The sequence below is a fragment of the Macrotis lagotis genome, chromosome X (assembly GCF_037893015.1).
Source record: "Macrotis lagotis isolate mMagLag1 chromosome X, bilby.v1.9.chrom.fasta, whole genome shotgun sequence".
Lineage (NCBI taxonomy): Eukaryota > Metazoa > Chordata > Mammalia > Peramelemorphia > Peramelidae > Macrotis > Macrotis lagotis.
The window spans coordinates 385,941,482-385,956,720 of record NC_133666.1 but is presented as its reverse complement, the minus strand read 5'-3'; positions in this window follow the sequence as shown (position 1 = coordinate 385,956,720).

Here is a 15,239-nt window from a genome sequence, read left to right as displayed (position 1 = left end):
CACCACCCTCCAGGCCAAGGGAAAGGGCCTCAAATCAAGGTAACAGACACTCCAGAGAAAGCAGTCAAGCACCCCTTAACTAGCTTGACCTACTTGGAGTTATTCAACTCAGTCAGTAAAGCCTCTAGGGATCTCAATACCAAACTTCTGTGAACCAGCCTCAGCCCCAACACAAGATTTTAGGAAAATGAAGAAAGGTCAGGGACCCTTAAAAAATTCCTAGAAGGTAAAGACCCTAACTCAGAGACATCTAGAACCTCTGAGAATATGATTTGGTCTCCAGATCTGGAAGACTTCCTTGAAGAAATTAGGAAGGAGTTTAAAAATAAATTGGAAAATTTGGGAGAGAAAATTAACACCTTACAACAAGAAAACAAATCCTTGGAAAATACAATTGGACAAGTGCAAAAAAGAAATACTTCTCTCAAAACCTCAGTTTGGTCAAATTGAAAACTCTTTGAAAAATAGAATTGACCAACTGGAAAAGAAGTTGCAAAAGGAAAATGAAGAAAATTCTTCTCTAATACAAAAGAATAGAATCTGTGGAAACTAATGAGTTCATGAGACAGACAATGTGAATATGTTAAACAAAAACCAAAAAAAAATTAAAAAATAGAAGAAAATGTAAAATACCTCACTGTCAAAACTGCTGACCTAGAGAATGGAATCATTGGCCTCTCTGAAAATATTGAAGAGATAAGAAGCCTGCACTTAATATTACAGGATTTAATGATAGAAAATTGCCCTGATATCATGGAAACAGAGGGCAAAATTAGTTACTGAAAGAATCATCAACCCGCTCTGGAAAGGGATCACAAAAAAAAAACCACCAATGAATATTGTGGCCAAATTCCAGAACTATCAGACGAAAGAGAAAATCCTGAAAGCAGCCAGAAAGAAATAATTTAGATGCCAAGGAGTCACAGTAAAGATTACACACAGGAACTGGATACATCGACATTAAGGGATCAAAGGGCCTGGAATGCAATAGTCCAAAAAGCAAGGAAGTTTGGAATGCAGCCAAAAATTCACTATCCACAAAATTGAGTCTTCTCTTCCAGGTCAAAAGATGGACATTTAATGAAATAGGAGACTTTCAACTTTTTCTGATGAAAAGACCAGAGCTTGACAGAAAATTTGGACTTCAAACAGGAGACTCAAGAGACACATGAAATGTTTAAACGAAAAGGGGGTGGGGTAAAGAAAAAACTGCTATCCAATAAGATGAAACTGGTTATGTCCCTAACCTGGGAGAAAGACTTTAATAACTCTTGAGAACTGTAACTCTATTTGTGAGAATATACTTAGCCAGAAATGATGGACACTCATGACTTATCCATGAAATTGTTATTTAATAAGATGAAACTGGCTAAATACCTACTTGGGAGAAAGACTAATAACTATCAAGAAGTGTAACTCTAGGGGGAGCTAGGTGGCACAATGGACAGAGCACCGACCCTGGAGCGAGGAATATCTGAATTCAAATCTGGCCTCAGACACTTAACGAACTTAATAATTACCGAGCTGTGCGGCCTTGGGCAAGTCACTTAACCCCACTGGCTTGCAAAAACTTAAAATAATAAAGAATCATAACTCTATTAGACAGAATATACTTAGCCAGAAGTGATGGACACTCATGACTTTTCTGTGACTCAGATAAAATGATTTAAAAAACAATATCTCCTTAAAAAGGCGAAAAGTAAAGAGATGGGAAGATGGAGGAGATGGAATGGGGTAAATCTCATTACAGTAAACAGTACAAAGGATCTATTACAATACAGGGGATGAAGGGAGGAGGCAAGAACCATCGTAATATTACTCTCATCAGATTTGCCTTAAAGTTAACATACATACATTCAGTTAAGTTAAAAAAACTTATCTTACCTTTCAAGTATTAGAAGGTGAAAAGAGGGAGAGGAAAAGGGGAACTAATGGAAGGAAGAGAAGGAAGAAGGGGCAAAAAGAAAGGGGAGGGGTGTTGGATATTGGAGGGCAATCATACTGAATGTGGTGGTATTCAGAAAGAAAATACTGGGGAATATGGATAAAGTGAAAAAAGAGGAACAACACAGAGGGAAGATAACATGGAGGGCAATAAAGAGTGAGTGATTTTAATTTTGAATGTGAATGGGACTAACTCTTCCTTAAAATGTAAACAAAAAGCAGCATAGATTAAAAACCAGAATCCTACAATATGCTGCTTACAAGAAACTCATTTGAAGTAGAAGGATACACATAAAGTAAAGGTAAAATGTTGGAGCAAAATATATTTTGCTTCAGCTGAAGTGAAAAAAGCAGGAGTAGCAATCCTTATCTCAGACAAACCATCTGCAAAAATAGATATCGTTAAAAGAGATAAGGTTAAAAAAAAACTATATCCTCCTAGAAGTTACCATAAACAAAGTAATTTTAATACTAAATATGTATGCACCAAATGGTATAGCATCCAAATTCTTAGAGAAATTGAAGGAGTTACAGGAAGACAGACAACAAAACTCTACTGGTGGGAGACCTCAACCTCCTGCTCTCAAATTTAGATAAGTCTAATCATAAAATAAACAAGAAGTTAGTTAAGGAAGTAAATAGATTGTTAGAACAGCTAGACATAATAGAACCATGGAGGAAATTGAATGGGAATAGAAAGTAATATACTATTTTTTTCTGCAGAGCATGGTACTTATATAATAATTGACCATGTACTATGGCATGAAAATCTAATAATCAGTGGCAGAAAGGCAGAAAGTGAATACATCTTAATCAGATCATAATGCAATAAAAATCACAGGCAATATTGGGCCAGGGAGATATAGATCCAAAACTCATTGGAAACTAAATAACCTCATTTTAAAGAATGAGTGAATCAAACAACAAATTAAAGAATTAATGATTTCATCCTAGATAATGATAATAATAAAACATACCAAAACTTATGGGATATAGTCAAGGCAGCTTTCAGGGTATATATATTATACTTTAAATGCTTACATGAATGAATTAGAGAAAGAAATCAATGAACTAAACATGCAACTAAAAAAAAAATCAAAGAACAAATTTAAAACCCCCAACTAAATACCAAAGTAGAAATTCTAAAAATTGAAGGAGAAAATAAAATTGAAAGCAAGAAAACTATTGAACTAATAAATAAAATCAAGATTTGGTTTTATGAAAAAAACCCAATAAAATTGATAAACCTCTGGAAAATTTGATTAAAAAAAGAAGAAAACCAAATTGCTAGTATCATAAATGAAAAAAGGTAAACTCACCACTAATGAGGAAATTAAAGTAATAATTCAAAATTATTTTGCCCAACTCTATGCCAATAAATTTGATAAAAGGAAATTGATGAATATTTATAAAATTATAAGTTGTTCAGGTTAAATGAAGAGGAAATTAAAACCCTAAATAACCCTGTCTCAGGAAAAGAAATTCAACAAGCCATTATTGAACTCCCTAAGATAAACTCTCCAGGGCCAGATGGATTCACAAGTGAATTCTATCAAACATTTAAGGAACAACTGGTTCCAATTCTATATTAAACTCTTTGGAAAAATAGATGAAGACAGAACTCTAACTCTTTCTATGACACCAATATGGTGCTGATACCTACAAGGAAGAGTTAAAACAGAGAAAGAAAATTATAGACCTATCTCCCTGATGAATATAGATGCCAAAATCTTAAATAAAATTGCAAGTTATCACTAAGATAGTACATTATGACCAAGTAGCATTTATCCCAGGAATGCAGGGTTGGTTTAATATCAGGAAAACTGTTAGTATAATTAATTATATCAATAACAAACCTATCAGAAATCATATGATTATATCAATAGATGCTGTAAAAGTTGGATAAAATACAGTACCCATTCCTACTAAAAACATTAGAGAGTGTAGGAATAAATGGATTGTTCCTTAGAATAATAGCAGTATCTTATCTGAAACCATCAACAAGCACTATATGCTATGGGGATAAGTTAGTAGCATTCACAATAAGATCAGAGGTGAAACAAGGATGCCAATTATGACCACTACTATTCAATACTGTAATAGAAATGTTAGCTGCAGCAAAAAGAGAAGAAAAGGAATTGAAGGAATTAGAATTGGAAAGGAAGAGACAAAACTCTCACTCTTTGCAGATGACATGATGGTATACCTAGAGAATCCCAGAAAATCATCTAAAAAAATACTAGAAATAATTAGCAACTTTAGCAAAGTTGCAGAATATAAAATAAACCCTTGTAAATCCTCAACATTTCTATATATTACTAGCAAGATGCAGCAGTAAGAGCTAGAAAGAGAAATCCCATTCAAAGTAACTTCAGACAACATAAAATACTTAGAAGTCTACCTGCTAAGGCAAACACAAACTTTTTTGAAAACAATTACAAAACACTTCTCACACAAATAAAATCATATTTTAAGAACTGAACAAATGTCAACTGCACATGCTAATATATATCAACTAAGTATATCAAGCTAATATATATATATATCAGCTAAAAATATCAACTGCATAGCTAACATGATAAAAATGACAATTCTACCAAAACTAAACTACTAGTTAAGTGTCCTACCAATCAAAATTCCAAAGATTAGGAAAAAATTGTAAATAAATTCATATGTGAAATAAAAAATAGGGATTTAATGAAAAAAATGCAAAATATAGTGGCTTAGCCCTATCAGATCTAAAATTATTATAAAACATCATCATCAAAACCATCTGGTATTGGCTAAGAAACAGAATGGAAGATGAGTGGAAGAGACTTAGTGTGAAAAAGATAGCAGGCAATGATTATAGTAAACTCCTATTTAATAAACCCAAATTGTCCAGCTTCTGGGATGAAAACTCTCTCTTTGATATAAACTGTTGGGAAAATTGAAAGTAAGTATGTTAGAAACTTGGATTAGACAAACACCCTATATCAAGATAAGATTAAAATGGATGCAGGATTTAGACAGAAAAAAAACATTATAAGCAAATTAAGAGATCAAGGAATAGCTTACCTGTCAGATCTATGGAAAGGGACACAATTTATGACCAAGGAAGAGATGGAGGACATCATTAAAAACAAAGTAGATAATTTCAATTACATTAAATTAAAAACATTTTGCACAGATAAAACCACTGTAACCAAGATCAAAAGACATGTAGTAAATTGGGAAACAATTTTTAAAACTAGCACTTTTAATTTATGAAATTTCTAAAATATACAGAGAATGGAGTCAAATTTTTTAAAAAAAAACCAAGCCATTCCCCAATTGACAAACAGTCAAAGGATATGCAAAGGCAATTTACAGATGAGGAAATCAAAGTGATCCATGGTCATATGAAAAATGGCTCTAAGTCACTAATTATTAGAGAAATGAAAATTAAAGCATCTCTGAGGTGCCACCTCACACTTCTAAGACTGACCAATATGACCAGAAAGGACAATGATTAATGTTGGAAGAGATGTGGAAAATCTGGGACAGTAATGCATTGTTGATGGATCTGTGAACTCATCCAACCTTTCTGGAGAGCAATTTGGGATCATGCCCAAAGGGCAACAAAAACATTCATAACCTTTGACCCAGCAATACCACTACTGGGTCTATACCCTGAAGAGATGATGAAAAAGGGTAAAAACATCACTTGTACAAAAATATTTCTAACAGCCCTCTTTGCGGCAGCAAAGAATTGGAAATCAAGTGAATGTTCATCAATTGGGGAATATCTTAATACACTGTGGTATATGTATGTGATGGAAAACTATTGTTCTATTAGAAACTAGGAGGGAAGGGAATTCAGGGAACCCATGAGCTGATGCTGAGCAAAATGAACAGAACCAGAATAACATTGTACACCATAACAGCACCATGGGGGTGATGATCAACCTTAATATATTTGCTCATTCCATCAGTGCAACAATCAGGCACAATTTTGGAGTATCTGTGATGGAGAATACCATCTGTATCCAGAGAAATGATTGTGGAGTTTGAACAAGATTAAAGACTATTACCTTTAACTAAAAAACCCCCAACATTATCTTATTATGTAATCTTGCTATCTCTTATACTTTATTTTTTCTTCCTGAAGGATATGATTTCTCTCTCATCACATTCAACTTAGATCAGTGTTTACCATGGAAACAAGTTAAAGACTAACAGACTGACTTCTGTTGGGGGTAGAGGGAAGAAAAGAGATTGGGGGAAAATTGTAAAATTCAAAATAAACAAATTTTTAAAATGGAAAAAAGCAGAGTGCTTTACGCTGCATTCAGACTCTATAGCTTTGTTTTCTTTTCTGGATATGTATATCATTTTTCTTAACAGGTGATCTCTCAAGATTTTCTTTGCTCACTGAACTATTGAGGAGTTTTGTACACCATAGTCTTTTTGGTTCTGCTCATTTCACTCAAGCATCAGTTCATGCAAGTCTTTCCAGGCTTTTCTGAAGTGTACCCATTCATAGTTTCTTACAGAAAAATATTACTCCATAACATTCATGTACTATAATTGATTCAGCCATTTCCCTAATATCCAGTTCTTTGTCATTAAAAAAGAGCTGCTGTAAATGATTGTATTTGTGGGTCTTTTCCCCTTTTTTATGATTTCTTTGGCATACCAACCTAGGAGTGGTATTCTAGGATCAAAGGATAAGCATAGTTTTATTTCCCTTTAGGCATTAGTTCCATATTGCTCTCTGGAATGATTGGATCAGTTCACAACTCTACCAACAGTACATTGTCCCAGTTTTCCCACATCTTTATCAAAATTGATCATTTTCCTTTTTTGTCACATTGAAGTGATTTGATAGTTGTTAGGTGATAACATGATAGACATTTCTCTAAAAATGCTTTATAGTATTTTTAGAATATTTTTTCATATGAATATAAAATTTATTTTTCTGAAAACTTGTCTGTTCGTATACTTTGACCATTTATCATTTGGAGAATGATGTATAGTTTGATAAATTTTCCTCAGTTCTTCTTTATGCTTTAGAAATGAGTCCTTTATTAGAAAAGTTAGCTGTGAAAATTGTTTCCTATCCTTTTTCATTCCTTCTAATCTTGGTTTCATTGGCTTTGTGCAAAAACTTTTTAATGTAGTCAAAATTATCTACTTTGCAATTTATAATATTCTCTTATCTCCTGTTTGGTCATAACCTTCTCCCCATTTCATAGCTCTGAGAATTTCATGTTTTACTAAATGGCTTATGTTATCACTCTTTGTGTCTAAATCCTGTGACCATTTTGACCTTATTTTATTATAGGGTGTAAGATGTTGGTCTATACCAAGCTTTTGCCATATTATTTTCCCCATACAGTTTTCTCAGCAGTTTTTGCCAAATAGTAAATTCTTATTCCAGATGCTAGGGTCTTTGAGTCTATCAAACAGTAGATTACTATATTCATTTATTACTGTTTCTTTTGTATTTGATTTATTCCACTGATCCACATCTCCATTTCTTAGCCAGTAACAAATAGCTTTGATTATTCCTTTATAATATAGTTTTAGACTTGGTGTGGCTAGCCTACCTTTCTTTGCATTTTTTCCCATTAATTCCCTTGATATCCTTGATCTTTTGTTCTTTTAGATTAATTTTGTTCCTATATTTTCTAGTTCTGTAAAATACTTGTTTAGTATGTTACTGAATAATTTAAGTAGAATTGTCATTTTTATATCTTAATTTGGTCTGCCCATGAGCAATTGGCATTTTTCCAGTTGTTTTAGTATAACTTTATATGTGTGAAAAGTGTTTTGCAATTGTGTTCATAGTTTCTGGGTGTGTTTTGGAAGGTAGATTTCCAAGTACTTTACATTGTCTACAATTACTTTAAATGAAATTTCTCTATTTCCTGCTGTATGACTTTATTGGTTATATATGTAGAAATATTGAAGATTTAGGTATATTTCTTTTATATCCTACAACATTGCTAATTGTTTTAAGTAGTTTATTTGGTTTAGTTGATTTTTTATACTTCTCTAAATTTAGTATTATCTATACTCATTTATTACTGTTTCTTTTGTATTTGATTTATTCCACTGATTCCACAGTCAGTTTTGTTTCATCATTGCCTATTCTAATTCTTTCCATTTCTTTAATGTCTCTTATTGTGAAGGCTAACATTTCTAATACAATATTGAATAGTGGACATTATTGTTTCACCCCGATCTTATTGAAAACACCTTTAATTTATCCTCATTATATATATTTCCTGATGATTTTTAGATAGATACTGATTATCATTTTAAAGAAAGCTCCATTTTATTCCCATACGCTAATGTTTTTATTTTTGTTTTTGCAAGGCAATGCGGTTAAGTGACTTACCCAAAGTCACACAACTAGGTAATTTAAGTATCTGAGGCTGGCTTTGAACTCAGGTCCTCCTGGCTCCAGGGCTGGTGCTCAATCTGCCCCCTAGTTTTTTTCAATAATAGGTGTTGTATTTTGTTAAACATTTTTCAGCATAATTCATTCAGATAATCATATGATTTCTGTTAATTTTGTTATTGATAAGGTCAGTTATATTGATTTGTCTTCCTTGTGTTTAACCATCCTCTGCATATCTTGTATAAAATCCCACTTGATCACAGTGTGTGATCCTAGTGATAACTTGCTGTCATGTCTTTGCTAAAATTTTACCTCAGTTATCATTAGGGTGACGGGTCTATATTTTTGACTGTTTTGGCTTTTCCCGATTTAGATACCAGCACCATAATGGTGCCATAAAAGGAATTTGGCAGGACTACATCCATTTTTTTCCACATAGTTAATACAGAATTCGTTGGTGGCTTGTTCGTTGGTGGCTTGTTCGTTGGTGGCTTGTTCGTTGGTGGCTTGTTCGTTGGTGGCTTGTTCGTTGGTGGCTTGTTCGTTGGTGGCTTGTTCGTTGGTGGCTTGTTCGTGGGTGGCTTGTTCGTTGGTGGCTTGTTCGTTGGTGGCTTGTTCGTTGGTGGCTTGTTCGTTGGTGGCTTGTTCGTTGGTGGCTTGTTCGTTGGTGGCTTGTTCGTTCCCTCTTTTAATCTGACCAATTTATATTTTTTGTAAGATTTGTTGGCATAAAGATGGGCAAGATGGCTCTGAATTATAACTTAGTTTCCTTTTCATTGGCGATTTCATCCTTTTCATTTTTCATACTTTCTTAAATCAGATTAACCAAAGGTTTATTTTATTGTTTAGTAAAAATTAACTCAGTTTTATTAGTTCAATATTTTTCTTTCAATTTTATTTTCTCCTTTGAGTTTTTAATTTCTAATTTGATATTTATTGGGAATTTTAATTTGCTTTTTCTAGTTGCCTTCCCAATTCACTTATCTTCTTTCTCTAATTAATCTAAGCATCTAGAGATAAAACTCCCCCCCATAACTGCTTTGGCGGCATCCCACAAGTTTTTGTATTATGTCTCATTATTGTCTTGAAGGAAATTGATTGTTTCTATGAGTTGTTTGAGCCACTCCTTTTTTACTACCAGGTTATTTAGTTTGCAATTAATTTTTAGTTTATCTTGCTATGACCCTTTATTATATGTAATTTTTATTACAAGATGATCTAAAAAGTATTCATTTAAAATTCCTGCCTATGTGTGATTGCAAAGTTTTTATGCCCTAGTACATGATCAAGTTTTATGTAGGTGTCTTGCACAACTGAGGGGGAAAAAAAGGAGCATATTCCTTTCTAACCCCATTCAATTTTTTCCCAGGGGATTACCATAGTTAACTTTTCTAAAGTTCTATTCACCTTAACTTCCTTTTTGTTTTGAGAGTGATCAAGAGCTTTCACCCAACTAATTTAGTTTTGCTATGTCGTCTTATTATCTCCTTTAGCTTTCTGCTCTAAGAATCTGGATGCTATGTCACTTGGTGCATGTTTGATATTAATAATACTTCCTTGTCTATGATATCTTTTAGGAAGATGCAGTTTCCTTTCTTATTCCTTTTAATGATATTTATCTTTGCTTTTGTTTTGGCCGAGATCAGGACTGCTATCCTGTTTTGTTTTTTTTTTTTTAATATCTTCAACCCTATTAGATTTTGCCCCAACCTTTTGCCTTTACCCTGTATTGCTTTACTTCAAATGTGTTTCTTATAAAACAACATACTCTAGTGTCTTTAAATGCACTCTTATCTACTTCCATTTTTAAGGGAGAGTTCATTCCATTCACATTCATAGTTATAATTTCTAATTCTTTCCTTCCATCTTATCTTCTCTCTGCTTAACATTCCCCCAAATAAAGGAATCAACATGAAACTGAAGACAGACCAGGGAGCAAACTGATTGTATTCCACTTTGACTATTAAAACTATATAGTCTGTGACAGCTGTCAAACATAATTGATTCCCACTAAGACACCCCCCCAAAACCCCCGTGGTAAATATAGAAATCAGACAAAGGAAGGCATTATAGAGTAGATTAATGTGGATTAGCTGATATTTCGAGATTCACTTTGCTCAGCACAAGTTTTGGGTGCAGGCACCAATGCTAAATGGCCTGAAGTTCTGACATGGAAAGCTAAGAACTGACTCTACCCCCCCCCCCCCACCACCACCACGAAGTTGAGATAATCTATAAATGTTTACCAGGACTCAAAAGATTTCACCTAACATTCTTCATTTGTTCTAGTATAAAAACCAATTGTTAAAAATCATTTCTATATTATACATGAACTTAGACATCGTTAACAAACCAAGTTCATTGTTTAAGAGTCCCATAACCCAAACAGCTCTTTTCCCAGGGTTGATGACCTTGACCACATACACAGATGGTTTCCAGGAACTTGGCAAGTTCTTAAAATAAAGGGAATTAACAGGGACCCCAGAGAAGAGACCAAACTAATTGTTCCTGCCTGCCCATCTCTTTCCTGCTGACATTTCCCCCCCCTCCCATATTAGGTAGATTAGACAGAATAGAATAACTCCACTGCATACTCTCATACACTAAAGCAAACTGCTTAAAATAAGCAGAACCATTCAGATAAGGCTTTCATCTTGCCCCCCCTTTCCCCATGCTCAGCAATCAATGACCATTTTTAGGTTTCAGCATTATGATAATAACTTCAAATTACTTGCATTTTAATAAGTGACAACCAATCAGTTGGAGATGTACTTCCTCTTGACTTCAGGCAAAGGTGGAAATATTTAATTTCATAAAATGGCAATTACAGATCACTATAAAATAGGATCAGGACTAATAAAATAACTGATTCTAAATTTTCCACCATCTTCTAGCTTCTTTCAGTTCATATTCTAATAGCATTCAAATTATAAAAAAGCTACTCAACATAACCGATACAAGCTTACTGATTTTTACAATATAACAAAAAAAATTATGTATTAGACCTTTAAACAAACCCATTAATGGTCAGGTGATTCCAAGCCAGTTGAATCCACTTCCAAATTATCTTGCAGGTATCTTTCACACTATTAACATTCTATACTTTTCACATTTAAAACTACATGTAAAATTATCAAATATGAAGCAATTATACCTAGTTGAGGAAATAAGTTAATATTTATAATGTTATAATATTTATAAAGTTATAATTTATAATGTTTGCCCTATGCCAGGCAGGCAATGTGTTAAGCACTTTACAAGTGAAGTAAACAGTTAAATTGAAATTAGGAAACTTGCTTTAAGTCACCCAGTTAAATTTCAAAATCCAAAATCCACGAATTTTCTCAATTTGTCTTACGGCGAAATAGTATAATAAATTCCGACTTATCTTAAATTGGGAGAGACATTTCACTTAAAATGTCACCAAAATGAATTCAAAACTTAAATCTATGTCCCCAATGTATTATATAAAATCTCAACTTATAATTTTAATATTTTAGTGTTATATTTTATACAAATCCTATGTATAACCAAACATTTCACATTTGGGGTCCACTATTGCCAAAGACTAAAAAATACAGTCTGATATTAGGTTTTAATTTACCCCAATTATTATACTTATTAACATATTTTAATTTAATTCAAATCTGGTTTCCATAATCTCAAGAAGGAATCCATAACTTATTAATTGGTTCCTAAATCTGGTCAAATCAAACCACATAATTTTCATACTTAATCTTTCTACTTAAAGTCAAACTTGCTAATATCAGTAAGCTTAAATCAACTTTAATTTTTTATGTACCTCTCATCATTCAAAGACCCAAACCTAATACTTTTCATTTTTCCCTTCAAACTTTTAAATGGTTTGGAAGTCTTGGAAAGAAAAAAATACTCAGAATACATAACTTTCCTTTTCTTGTTCAACCACATTTCAGATTACATTCATTCCAATGAATTTTATGTATTTTTTATAATTTTTTTATATTTTATGTACAGTGTTGTGGAACCCAAAGACCTATTGAAACCTGACTAGTCCACCTATATAATTTGAACTCAAATGACCCTTTGAAAACTAATTTATTACACAACAATCCTTTCTCTTGATTTTCAAGTACTCCTTAAGTCACAGAGGCTGGCTTGCATCCTTTAAGGATGCTTTTAGCCCTTACAAATACCTTGAATAGCTTACAAATTTGATCTCTTCAAGTTATAGTCAAATTGTAGTATTATTCACTAAAGTAGTGACAAAACATTTTCACGTTGATTTCTTAAGTTCCTCTGGAGAGGTTTCTTAAGATGTAAATACAGAAGTCTATATTAAAATGAATAGGAAGTCTCATAATTTATAGAAATATTACCAATTTCACAGTACATATCTCAATTCAAAAACGTTACATTTATATTGATCAGTGTTTCATGTTAACTTGTATTGATTAATCTCAAATATAAAACTAGACATTCTCATCAAATTTGATTACCTTTTAGTTACGTACTAGTTCACAAAAGACTTTGCTTCCCCTCCCCCCCCCCCCAAGAGCCAGGAAAGGATTAATTGCCAATCCAATTGTGACATCATGAAATTTTCACTGGCACCAGAGTTTCTATACTCAGCTGTAAAACTTCTTTAGCTATAAAACAATGTCACAGTTATTCCAGGGGTGGGAGTGGATGGAAATGAAAGAACCATATACCCTAATTCAGAAATGCAAAGAAAATATTACTAATAATGTAAATCAGTTAACAAGACACAGACACACATAAGCACAGATAGAACATATTCTGACCAACAATTTATCAGCACAGAAAATTTCTTGCTAGTCAATGCTTTTGGTCATGCCAATCACATAAGTACACAAATTGCAGGGACATATAGATAAAAAAAAATTTGATTTTAGAAGACTTTAGTAGATTTACATTTTTAGTAGATTCTTTAGGGGGAAACAAAGCCATATTTGAACATATTAGTACACGTGGGGAACATACACAGGTAGAAACAAAGACAAAAAGAATAACCCTAAACTTTTATATTTCCAGTTCATACATATATACGTATCTGTATATTTTATCTCCTTGTCTACATGCTGAACTCCCTTCAGACAGGCTAATAGAGAAGTCGGTGTTTTTACATACTTTCCCCTCTTTATTATAAATATAGCTATACTACTAACCTTCACTTATGTAGTAGCTTTCCCAAGTATGGGGAGTTGGGGGGAGGTACAGCTACCCCCCACATTCACTATCACCCACCTCCAACATGCTCCTAGTAACATCTCTAAAAGCTGTGAGGAGCTGCCATTCCACATGTCACCCATTAAGGAGGGTTCTTCAGCTCTATATGCATTTTCAAGGCATCCCCATATTCATGTGGTAGCCTTTATATTCTAACACATATACCATTACACCCCACCCCACCCGGGGATCCTAAGTCAACTAAGGACTTCTTCCTAGTTTACCCCATCCACCCTTAGCATTTCTTCAATATCCTGCCTATTAGGCTAATTGTCTCATTCTTGAAGTGATATATTCACAAAAGGCTCCCCTGAACCAGGGATCTAACATGATACTGAAGAAAGAGGCCAGGGAGCTCCAGATTGATTACATAAGTAGAATAATAGTCAAAGTGAAATACTCACTTGGGGCAGTCTGGTACAATCTCCAGACAATGGATTTGTTCCTCACCAAGATCAATGAAAGCTACCTTGGTAATTATGGAAATCAGACAAAGGGATGAGAAGTTAGAGTATGTTAGTGCAGATTGAATGATATTTTGGGATTTACTCTGCTCTGCACTGAGTTTTGGATCTAGCCACCTGGGTTCTCTAATAGTGCTGTTTTAACTGGAATCACAGGCATGCAAGATACAAGACTCTACATATATAATAGATTTTCTTTTGGGTTCCTTTAATTCTACCTTACAGTAGTCATGACTTTCACTGAAAAAGACTTTTGCTAGGAAACCACATTATTGTTGTTGATCTGTACTGCTTAAGGATTACACATCATGGCTTTCACTTGATTGGGACCCCATTTGGAGGTCTTACAAAGACCAGTGGCATGAGGGAAGAAGAAAGGGAAGGATGAACATTAATTCTCCTTCCTGGTAACCCATTCCCAATTTCCAGTCAATCAGCAAATTATCTTTGGAATCCACATGAATTCATAAGACATCTGAGTCCTAACACCTTTCTTCTTGGGCATCCTAGATTGGGTCCCTCAGTCACTAATCAATCCATACTGGAGTTCATGGATATCCAAACCCCCTTTTTCTCCTAATAAATAAGCTCAACTGATAGACCTCAGAATTCAAGCAAGGAAGTATTTACTCTACCACTGAGGGGGAGATGGCAGATTGAACACCAAAGTATTTGAATAGCAACTGGATCACCCATCCAGTGGTCACCAAGAAGCCTTCTTCACCATGAATTACACTTCTGAAATCAAAATGTCAAACAGAGGAACACAACTCTCAAAATGTAGGGAGGTCCAAACTGAATTGAAAGCAAAAAAGTTTTAAGAAAAAAAATCAGACACTAGTGCTGAGGCAGCCCAATACAAGGCAGAAGATAGCCCACAGTCTAGGAGAAGTGAGAATAATTTCTGTTTGAAAACCACAAAGGGGAGATTTTTGCAAGGGGTTAGGGTAAAATATAGTCTCAGGAAACAGGATGTTTTACAAGAAAAACTGACCAGAAGGCTAAACCATTGTGGAGTTTACAACTCAGCAAATTCAGCCAGCAAACACATTAGGAGTGGGCAAGATTTTGGTTTGCCGATTGACTCCTTTGGGCAAACAGCTTATTTTGTACCGAGTGTACCTGGTAAGATAACACATTGACATCAATTTTGGGGTTTTACACACCAAAGGGGACAGACAACATTTCAGAGTACTGCTGCCAGCAGTGAAGCTCTTAGAAACAAAGCAAAAAAT